General features: G+C 42.6%; 1 protein-coding gene across 4 annotated transcripts in view; it reads right to left on the bottom strand.

Annotated features, from left to right (window-relative positions):
- Positions 1 to 879: 879 nt before the first annotated feature.
- The window catches only part of prr16 (proline rich 16), a 201,704-nt gene continuing 193,212 nt past the window's right edge, over positions 880 to 9,371 (bottom strand). For all 4 annotated transcript variants that reach the window (XM_067983016.1, XM_067983017.1, XM_067983014.1 and 1 more), the window contains exon 4: positions 880 to 2,673. The gene's annotated coding sequence lies outside the window, so the exon portion shown is untranslated. The remainder of the gene's footprint in view (positions 2,674 to 9,371) is intronic.

Raw genomic sequence — 9,371 nt, 5'->3', positions numbered from 1 at the left:
CGGGTTTATGATTTTGTTACACACATCATGAACAGTAGAAATCTTCTCCATGGGTGTACAGTTTGTCTCAGACTTCGGCCTAGAAATTGCTTATAGTCCGTTATCGGGCACTTAACCAGTGGCTCACAGACAACGTGCGGCCCAACCGGGAGGCCTGAGGCTGGCCCAAAATCAGGTCTTGGGCATCATTTACATTATTTGAGCGAGTTGCCGGTGCTTGTTGTACCTTCACAGGCAGCTCACCCATTTTATACTGTTGAATACCAGGTTGACTGCCTCACTGGCAATGGCCCTAAAATAAGACGTGGAGGGGGTGGAGTGGCAATGTGGGGCGGGGTGGGGGGGCACTGTGTAGTACTGTGGAGTTGAGGGGAGCACTTCTGCTCCTCCTAGCTCTGCAGGATCTTTATTTTTAAAAAATTGAAACTTACCTTTTAGTGGTGGTCGCTGCTGAGGCTGTAGCGAGCGCGTAAGAATCAGGAGTGGAGCGGCTCTGGCTCTACGATGTCCAATTTCCCAGAGGGGGCCTAAAACAGGCCCTTTGTTTTCATATGTAAGTTTTCATATACAATGCCTGTTTTCGTCAGCCACCAGGGACGCCTACAAAATGGCCTGACCCAATATTGGGTAAAAAAAATGAAGGGGGAGAAATTGGACCTTGTTTCCACATTCCCCCCCACCCATGCCCATAAAACAAGTGCAACAAGGTCCAACTTCTCCCCCTTTATCTTTCATGTTTATCATGTGATCTGGTATTTTGTTTCAGTGACTACAAGGTAACAAATACAGAAATATGTCATATCTTGAATCAAAGTGCAGATAAATCTCATTACAACCTTAAAGTATTTTAAATCTCTGAAAGGATCCAACTCACAAACATTCACTTTAGATCAGTTTATTGCAAACTGTGATGTTGGATTACTGGTTTGATTAACATTGAAAAATGTGTATGCAGCAACCTAGAGATGAACAGCAATTGTAATTCTGATCACCTATATGAAGAAGAATTTTTTTTTCTTTTTTGTTGCTTTTTTATGACAAGCATTCTTGATCTAGGAAAGAGTAGGAAACAATTTCTTTCTGTTACTTGCTGTCTAACTAATATCATATACCAGGCCTTTAATAATAAAATAACCTTTTTAGATTTCAAAACTCTAATAATTACAAAATACATTGTTTGCATTTTTATGAATAGAAGAAATATATCTTGCAACCTTCTATTTAAAATCTATACATTACTTTCTTAGGTTTTGTTTGTTTAAGGGTAAAACAAAACATTTATCTGCTTGCAAAAAATAATATACAAACACTAGCATGATGAATAACATTGAAGTCTTCAAATGACAGCCAAACAAGGGTTGATAATGATGGCTATAAAAATACAAAACTTAAAAATATAACTAAAGTGCTTTGCTTGTCGATAGCTGTGCATCCTTTCTGAATCCAAGTTCTACTGGTTTTATAAAGCCTGTATACTCCATTTAAAATAACAAATGCATTCCATATTACCTTGACAAATTAATGCACTGTTTTTAAAACCACTGCTATAGTCAATGTCTGTCAAATCCTGCATTGATTGTTCTCCCTTAGCATCTAATGCTTCATGTACCATATAAAATCTGATTTATAATGCGAGGGGAGATAACAACATTTGTTCTTTTGCCCTCTGTGCAGCTTTGAGGCTTCTTTTCATTTCATAAGGGTGGAGGAGGGGTGAAGGACAAATTAATTTTTTGTATATAGATTCCACCCACTGGAATTGAAGACAAGTGCAAATCATATTCTTTCGTTGGTAAAGCCCAGCAAGATTCCGCATGTTTGGTTGCAGATCTCAAGAGGACATCTGTGCAAGTAACTACACACATCATTACTTGAATGAAAGTGACAGTGCAAATATTAGAAAAGCATTGAGATGCAGTTTTCTGAGCATCTGGAATAGCTTTGTGTCCTGGAATTTTCACCTGATATGATGACAAGGGGGCGAATATCACAATCACCATCAGCATTGATGCTTTTGTTTGCTATGGCTTAAAGACATGTGGCGAGGACAGGAGATATTATCCTTCCCTGTGAACAGCAAACAGCTTCTGTCACTTCTCAACAGTTCTCAACATGTAGAATTCATTTTACTGTCATGTAAACATATCCTCTGTTCCTCTATGGACAAGGAATATATCATCTGTCCCTTGGTAGGATTCCATTTAATTTGTCAATAGTGATAGCGGTTTTATTTTTTTTTATTTCTGTAGGGGATGAGAAGGCTGGAGTAGATTTGTGACAAATTGTGAGATCAGAGTTTCCGCAACTGATCATATAAACACTGATATTCTCAAGCATTAGCTTCCCATGAATATTTCAGGAGTGGAGGAAAACAGGGAGAAAAAAAATCAGAGAGATTTACTTCAGGCTTTTGTTATGATTTAGAAGCAAATTGAACCGTGGATTGGAGCAGTTGCTCAGGTTAAGCTCCTGGCTATATAGAGAGCTGCTGGAGATGATCTGATCCAGATCTCACTGGTATTAACGATGCTTTGATTCCACAGGGTCAGCTGCTCTGCTTTGCTTGTTGGCGGTCAGGAATTTGATTTGCTGAAGTCACAGTGCAGCACTGACCAAGCCAGAAATCGCAGACATATCTTCAAAATGTTGATTTTTCCTTCCAGCCTTAAGGAGCTGTAGGGGGAAAAGAAATAAATTGAAATTGTGCTAAATCCAAACTTTCAGTAGTAAATTAGTTATCAGAATAAAGACAGTGCCAAGATTTGTTTTAGCTGAACAGAAATATTTATGGATTAACTTTAATGTATAACTTAGCCACCTATAATATTTGTAAAGAGTCATATTCTTACTACTTTACAACTCTTTTAATGCTCATCAAGATGAGGGGTGACAACTTTGGGAATGGCACCTCTTTCCACTCATCGTACCTGAGATCAGCATCAAACACTCCTTCATAAAAGTTAGCTGCGTGGTTAAGCTCAACAATTCGGTTTGCTCCCTACCTTAGAAGAGCACACCATACTACACAAGTGTGACAATTCGACTTCCTACTCCAGCCCTCCATGTGTCTCTCTGTGAGACTACTACTTAGTGAAGAATTTGGGATAACTACTAGATCTTTATATTAATTCATAATTATAATAACTGCTAATTTTTCATATCATTCTTGCAGCACAACTTTCCAGGCTGTTATATATCAAAGGCCTTCCATCTCTGTAATTATGGAGAACAGATATGCATTATTTGATTCCAGGGCTTTGCTAAAAGTCACAACTTACCCACCTAAATGTTTCTAAAAATGTGCTGCTACCCTGGTAGACAGGTCACTGAAACATCAGGAGGTTCTCTTGCATAACAGGCATGAAAGTTAAGGTAGAGGAATGAAAGAGAACTGTAACAGGCCAACAGTAGTCAACTACTGACAGTTTATCACCATTGCAAAGAGGTTCTCAGTCTGGACAAAGACCAGAAGAGGCCTCAAAATAAAGAGTTCATACACAACATGATTGCATCCCACCAACTTTTCAAAAAAACCCTGAATCGTTTGCAATTCTATGGGGGCAATTTTCAACAGGTGCCCAACAGTTTAACAATGATAAAATGGGCTCTCGGAGCCTGAAAAGTGGGCCCATTCCACGCCAGAAATGTGCCCGATGCCATTTTGGTCGGGCCTCCTCTTAGGCATCCAGAATGCCCACCTGAAATCGACAGGTATCTATTTAATACATGCAAATGAGGGTCCTGCACTTCTTGAAGGACCCATATGCTATTTTCAACAACTTTATCATGCTAATCAGCAGTTCTACAGTTAGTAGCTGTTGGGAGAGCACCATTTCCTGTCTTATTTAAAGGGGTCATCAGCTGCTCTAATTTTGACTGCTAGTGAGCTGGTTTTATTATTATGGCGTGTTGCCTGTTGGAGCTGACATTAAACATTTCAAAACATTATCTAGATGAGTCTGCAGTGGAGTTTTAACCAAGGGCTTCAGGTAAGCCTTATGTTGGCATTATGGGTTTGGTGATTGGGATGCCATTGTGGCTGGAAGAGGAGGAGGAGCAGCAGCAGCAGACTAGAGCCCAGAGACTGTAGTTGTAGCGAGAAGAGACAGAAGGAGGGAAGCTCGCTCGAGGTCTTACAACAACAACAACTTGCATTTATATAGCACCTTTAACGTAACAAAACATCCAAAGGCTCTTCATAGGAGAGATTATCAAACAAAATTTGACACCGAACCACATCAAGAAATATTAGGACATGTAACCAAAAGCTTGGTCAAAGAGGTAGGTTTTAATGAGAGTCTTAAAGGAGGAGAGGTAGAGAGGCGGAGAGGTAGAGAGGCAGAGAGGTGGAGAGGTTTAGGGAGGGAATTACAGAACATAGGGCCTTGACTGCTGAAGGCAGGGCCACCAATGGTGGACCGAAGAAAATTGGGGATACGCAAGACTCCAGGATGCAGAGATCTCGAAGGGTTGTAGGGCTGGAGGAGGTTACAGAGATAGGTAGGGCAAGGCCATGGAGGGATTTGAAAACAAGGATGAGAATTTTAAAATTGAGGCATTGCTGGATCAGGAACCAATGTAGGTCAGCGAGCACAGGGTGATGGGTGAACGGGACTTGGTGCGAGTTAGGATACAGGCAGCAGAGTTTTGGATGAGCTCAAGTTTACGGAGGGTGCAAGGTGGGAGGCTGGCCAGAAGAGTATTGGAATAGTCAAGTCTAGAGGTAACAAAGGCATGGATGAGGGTTTCAGCAGCAGATGAGCTGAGGCAGGAGCGGAGACGGGGGATGTTATGGAGGTGGAAGTGGACAGTCTTGGTGATGGTGTGGATATGGGGTCGGTAGCTTAGCTCGGGGTCAAGTAGGGTGCCAAGGTTGCAAACGGTCTGGTTCAGCCTTAGACAGTGGCCAGTGGGAGGGATGGAGTTAGTGGCTATGGAACAGAGTTTGTGGTGGGGACCAAAGGCAATGGGTGCGGTCTTCCCCATATTTAATTGGAGAAAATTTCTGCTCATCCAATTCTGGATGTCGGACAAGCAGCATGACAAATCAGAGCCAGTGGAGGGGTCGAGAGAGGTGGTGGTGAGGTAGAGCTGGGTGTCGGCAGCATACATGTGGAACCTGACATTGTGTTTTTGGATGATGTCGCCGAATTGCTGCATGTAGATGAGAAATAGAAGGGGGCCAAGGATAGATCCTTGGGGGATTCCAGAGGTAACGGTGCGGGAGTGAGAAGAGAAGCCATTGCAGGTGATTCTCTAGTTACAACTGAATAGATAGAAATGGAACCAGGCAAGGGTAGTCCCACCCATCTGGACGACGGAGGAGAGGAGTTGGAGGATGATGGTGTGATCAACCATGTCAGACAGTAGACAGGTCGAGAAGGATGAGGTGGGATAGTTTACCACGGTCACAGTCACATAGGATGTCATTTGTGACTTTGATAAGGGCCATTGCAGTGCTATGGCAGGGGCAGAAACCTGATTGGAGGGATTCAAACATGGAGTTGCAGGAAAGATGGCCATGGATTTGGAAGGTGACAACACGTTCAAGGACAAGGAGATGAAAGGGAGGTTGGAGATGCGGTAGTTGTTTGCAAGGACAGAGGGGTCAAGGGTGGGTTTTTTGAGGAGGGGGGTGATGATGGCAGATTTGAAGGGGAGGGGGACAATACCTGAAGAGAAGGAACCGTTAACAATATCAGCTAATATGGAGGCCAGGAAGGGAAATTCGGTAGTCAGCAGTTTCGTGGGAATATGGTCGAGGGAGCAGGAAGTGGGTCTCGTGGACAAGATGAACTCAGAAAGGACATGAGGAGAGACAGGATAGAAATTAGAGAATGATGCAAGTTCAGGGCTAGGGCAGGGAGGAACCTAGAATGTACAGGCCAAGAATTTCATACCTGCAGTTCAGTGAGGAGCAGTGTGTTTGGAGACTCTGGTTTACCAGGGAGGCCGTCACAGAGCTATGTCACCTTTGCTAGAGCCAACAACTTCATCTCCTTCTCTATAGAGACTACAAAGCAGGAGGACAGGGCTCTGGGCTTTGCCAAAATTGCAGGCTATCCCCAGGTGTGGGGCATCATCGACTGCACACACATAGCCTTGCATAATCCAACACAAGACCCTGGAGTATACATGAACAGGTGAGGTTTCCATTCGCTGAATGTACTGCGGTTATGTGATGAGATGCAGCGCATCATGCAGGTTTGTGCCAGATATCATGATGCCTGTTCCAGTCCTCAATTCCCTCTCTCTTCCACCCAGACCATTGGGTCAGTGGCAGGTACTTGAAGACAAGGGCTATCCCCTGCAGATGTGTCTCATGACACCTAACAGGAACCCACATACAGATGCCATCGAGCCACCTGGGGAGGAAGACTTGAGGGCAGAAGAGCATGAAGAACAGGAAGAAACAGAGGATGAGGAGGAAGAGTAAGGCCGACTACCTTACCAGCTCACTTTCTGGCACAAGGACAGGTATCGGTTGAGGAGTTGGTGCGGAAGCAGACAGGCTATCACCTTGAAAAAGGACAGTAAGTCCCTCTCCTATTGTGCCACTGCCTCTCGTATGGGGCTGCACATCACCACTCATACTGATCTGTGGGAAAGCAGACTGCAGGAGGGTGGTGACAGCAATGTGTGCACAGTAAGATCCCACAAACAACAATGAGATTATGAGCAGACAACCCGACCCAGCGATGCTGTTTGATGGATAAATATTGACCAGGACACCAGAGGATCTCCCTTGCTCTTCTTCAAATAGTGCCATGGGATCTTTTACGCCCACCTGAATGGGTGGTTTAACATCTCAGGTGAAAGGCATGAGACATCTGACAGTGCAATGCTCCCTCTCTACTGCACTGAAGTATCAGCCTGGATTATGTGTTCAAGTCTCTGAAGTAGGACTTGAACCCACGACCCACATGGCAATCCACAAATGGGGGTGAAGTGGATGGGGCAATCACTATGGCCATCCGCTATAAATAGAATATATATGTGCTATATTAATGCAAGTTCCTTCTTTTACTTGAAGTTTGCATCTTTTATTTTTTAATTTGAAAATAGGACGCAGCAAAATTACACTTGTGGGGGTAATGTACAAAACAACCATGAGTCAGAAATCATACCGTGAAATCACAGGGCTTTGAAAGATGGAAACGCCTTTATCATCTACATTTCAGTTCCGATGACTGCAACCTATCAATGATGTGTGACTGAGTTGTATTATAATACAGGAAATCCTCAGAGCTTTATCCACTGTAATCTTGACCGAGCTTTTCAAGAAGTAAAATTACTGCAGTGCAAATTATAAAGAAGAAATCCAAAGTGATGATCAAAATGAATTTTTAAAGATGAAAGAAATAAACTATCATATTTACAAGGTCTAAACTTAGGAATATGACTGTCTTTTAGCAGTGCAGTAAAGCTAGAACATTCAATCAATATACTATTCTGAGAAATGTCAAGAAAATGATGGGGTAGAATTTGGACCCTGCTGCACCCGTTTTCCAGGTGCAGAACAGGAGAAAAATGCATCCAAAGGCCTGAAATAAGTCTAGGTGTCCCTGGATGTCACCTGAAACAGGTCTAGTGCCTGTTTCAGGAGCTCTCCCAGAAAATTTATCAGCGCTAAGCAGAGTAGGCGCCAGGCTTGCTCCGCTCAGTTTTTCTGGTTCCTTCTGTAGGCTGGCCAATGAGGCCGCCGTCAAAAAGGTATGACCTTTTACATGGAGCCAAGAAGAACAGGAGTGCTTCTCCCATCTCCACAGCACCCCTCCTAGTCTCCTCTCCCACCTCAGGAGCTACCTCAAGGCCGCTGCCGGCCCAAAGTCGGGCTCTGGATGGTCCATCGACAGCCTCTGGACTCCCAGTTGGCATCTGCACCTGATTGGGCGAATGCAGATGAAGCCTGAGGCCCAATTTTGGTCGAGGCTCAGGGTGTGCTCCCAGTGCGCTGTCAATTTGGCGCCCGTAAAAAGGGTCGAGACTAATTTCTAGGCTATCTACCTTTATTAATAAATGTATATAGAACCTTATTCACTGAGTTAACTTTTCCAGATGCTTCAAAAATTGGTAAAAATATGATCCGCATGTGTTCCTGTCCTGCAAACCAGTAGCTGCGGACTTGAAGAAGGAAGATTTCCACTTTGCTATATGTAGCAAAATCATGTATGTACCTATGAATAACACTTGTACGATATTCCTTCAAATGGTGAACACAGGAAATCTTCCTCTGCTGTTAAAATGTCTGACTGTGCCAGTACAAATTAAATTATTTAAATTAGATTGTTATTGTCCATAATTAATTTCTTCAGCAGGTAAGTCCTAGCACTCACCAAGAACTGAATTCAGTTTGCAGTGGAGCCGATAGGTTTCGAGGTATTGTTTTAAAACATTTTAGCAATGAAAATGATTGCACGCTGTTTTGTGAATGGCCCATCAGTGTTAAGAACATTTTAATTACAGCAGCAATATTGTCAGACATAGCAGAAAGCCACTAAACCATTTAAACACAATTGGGGGTAGATCTTGACTTTGTGCGATGGTGTAAAACGGGTGATAGCGAGTCGGCAGGCCGTTTAACATCTCTCCCGATTGTTATTTCCAGTCACATCAATTATCTGTTAAACAATTCTAAGTGTGAAATGTTTATGTTATTAATGCAATTTAGATTTGCCATATGATTGTATTAATATTTCCAATACAGTTTTGAAAAAAACTGAGTAGACCAGATACTATAATGTTTAAGAAATGGGCTTTCAAACAGTAAGGCGTTTATGCTAAGGTCCAGTTTGATGCCTAAAATACAGATAGTAATTGTTCTTATTTCATGCATGCTACACTATTTCTGTACGCGCATTTCAATTTTTTTTTAACTTTTAATACTTCCAGTGGGGTGTATCGCTTGCAGGGAGTGCATTGTGGGGAAATCTAGGGGCACAGCCCAGGAATCTACATCCAGCCGAGAGTTTACTGCTGGTAATTGACATGTGTTGGAATTATCTACTTCACACTGAAGGGATAATTTTGACTTTGGTCATTACTGTAAAATGGACGATATTGACTTCAATGGAAATGAAAATCAGGAAAGATGTATAACAGGCGGCTGATCTGATATCACCTGTTTTACACTATTGCCCAAAATCAAAATGACCCCAAGAGTGGTGCATGTATTAAATAGATTGTGTAAGTGAATAGTGTTGGTAAATTCAAGTGCTGGATAGTTTTTTGGAAAAAGACATAAGAAATCTTAGTATGATTTTTTTGGACTTTGGAAGTGGCCAGATGGACCAGTCCTGAGTGTTCTTATGTAACAGTCACCAGTGTAAGAGTTGTGGTTAACATTGATCTCGTTGATGCTGGTGCTGGCT

This window comes from Heptranchias perlo, chromosome 4 (genome assembly GCF_035084215.1).
Source record: "Heptranchias perlo isolate sHepPer1 chromosome 4, sHepPer1.hap1, whole genome shotgun sequence".
Lineage (NCBI taxonomy): Eukaryota > Metazoa > Chordata > Chondrichthyes > Hexanchiformes > Hexanchidae > Heptranchias > Heptranchias perlo.
The sequence above is the reverse complement of the archived record's forward strand: the minus strand, read 5'-3'. Positions and strand labels throughout refer to the sequence as shown.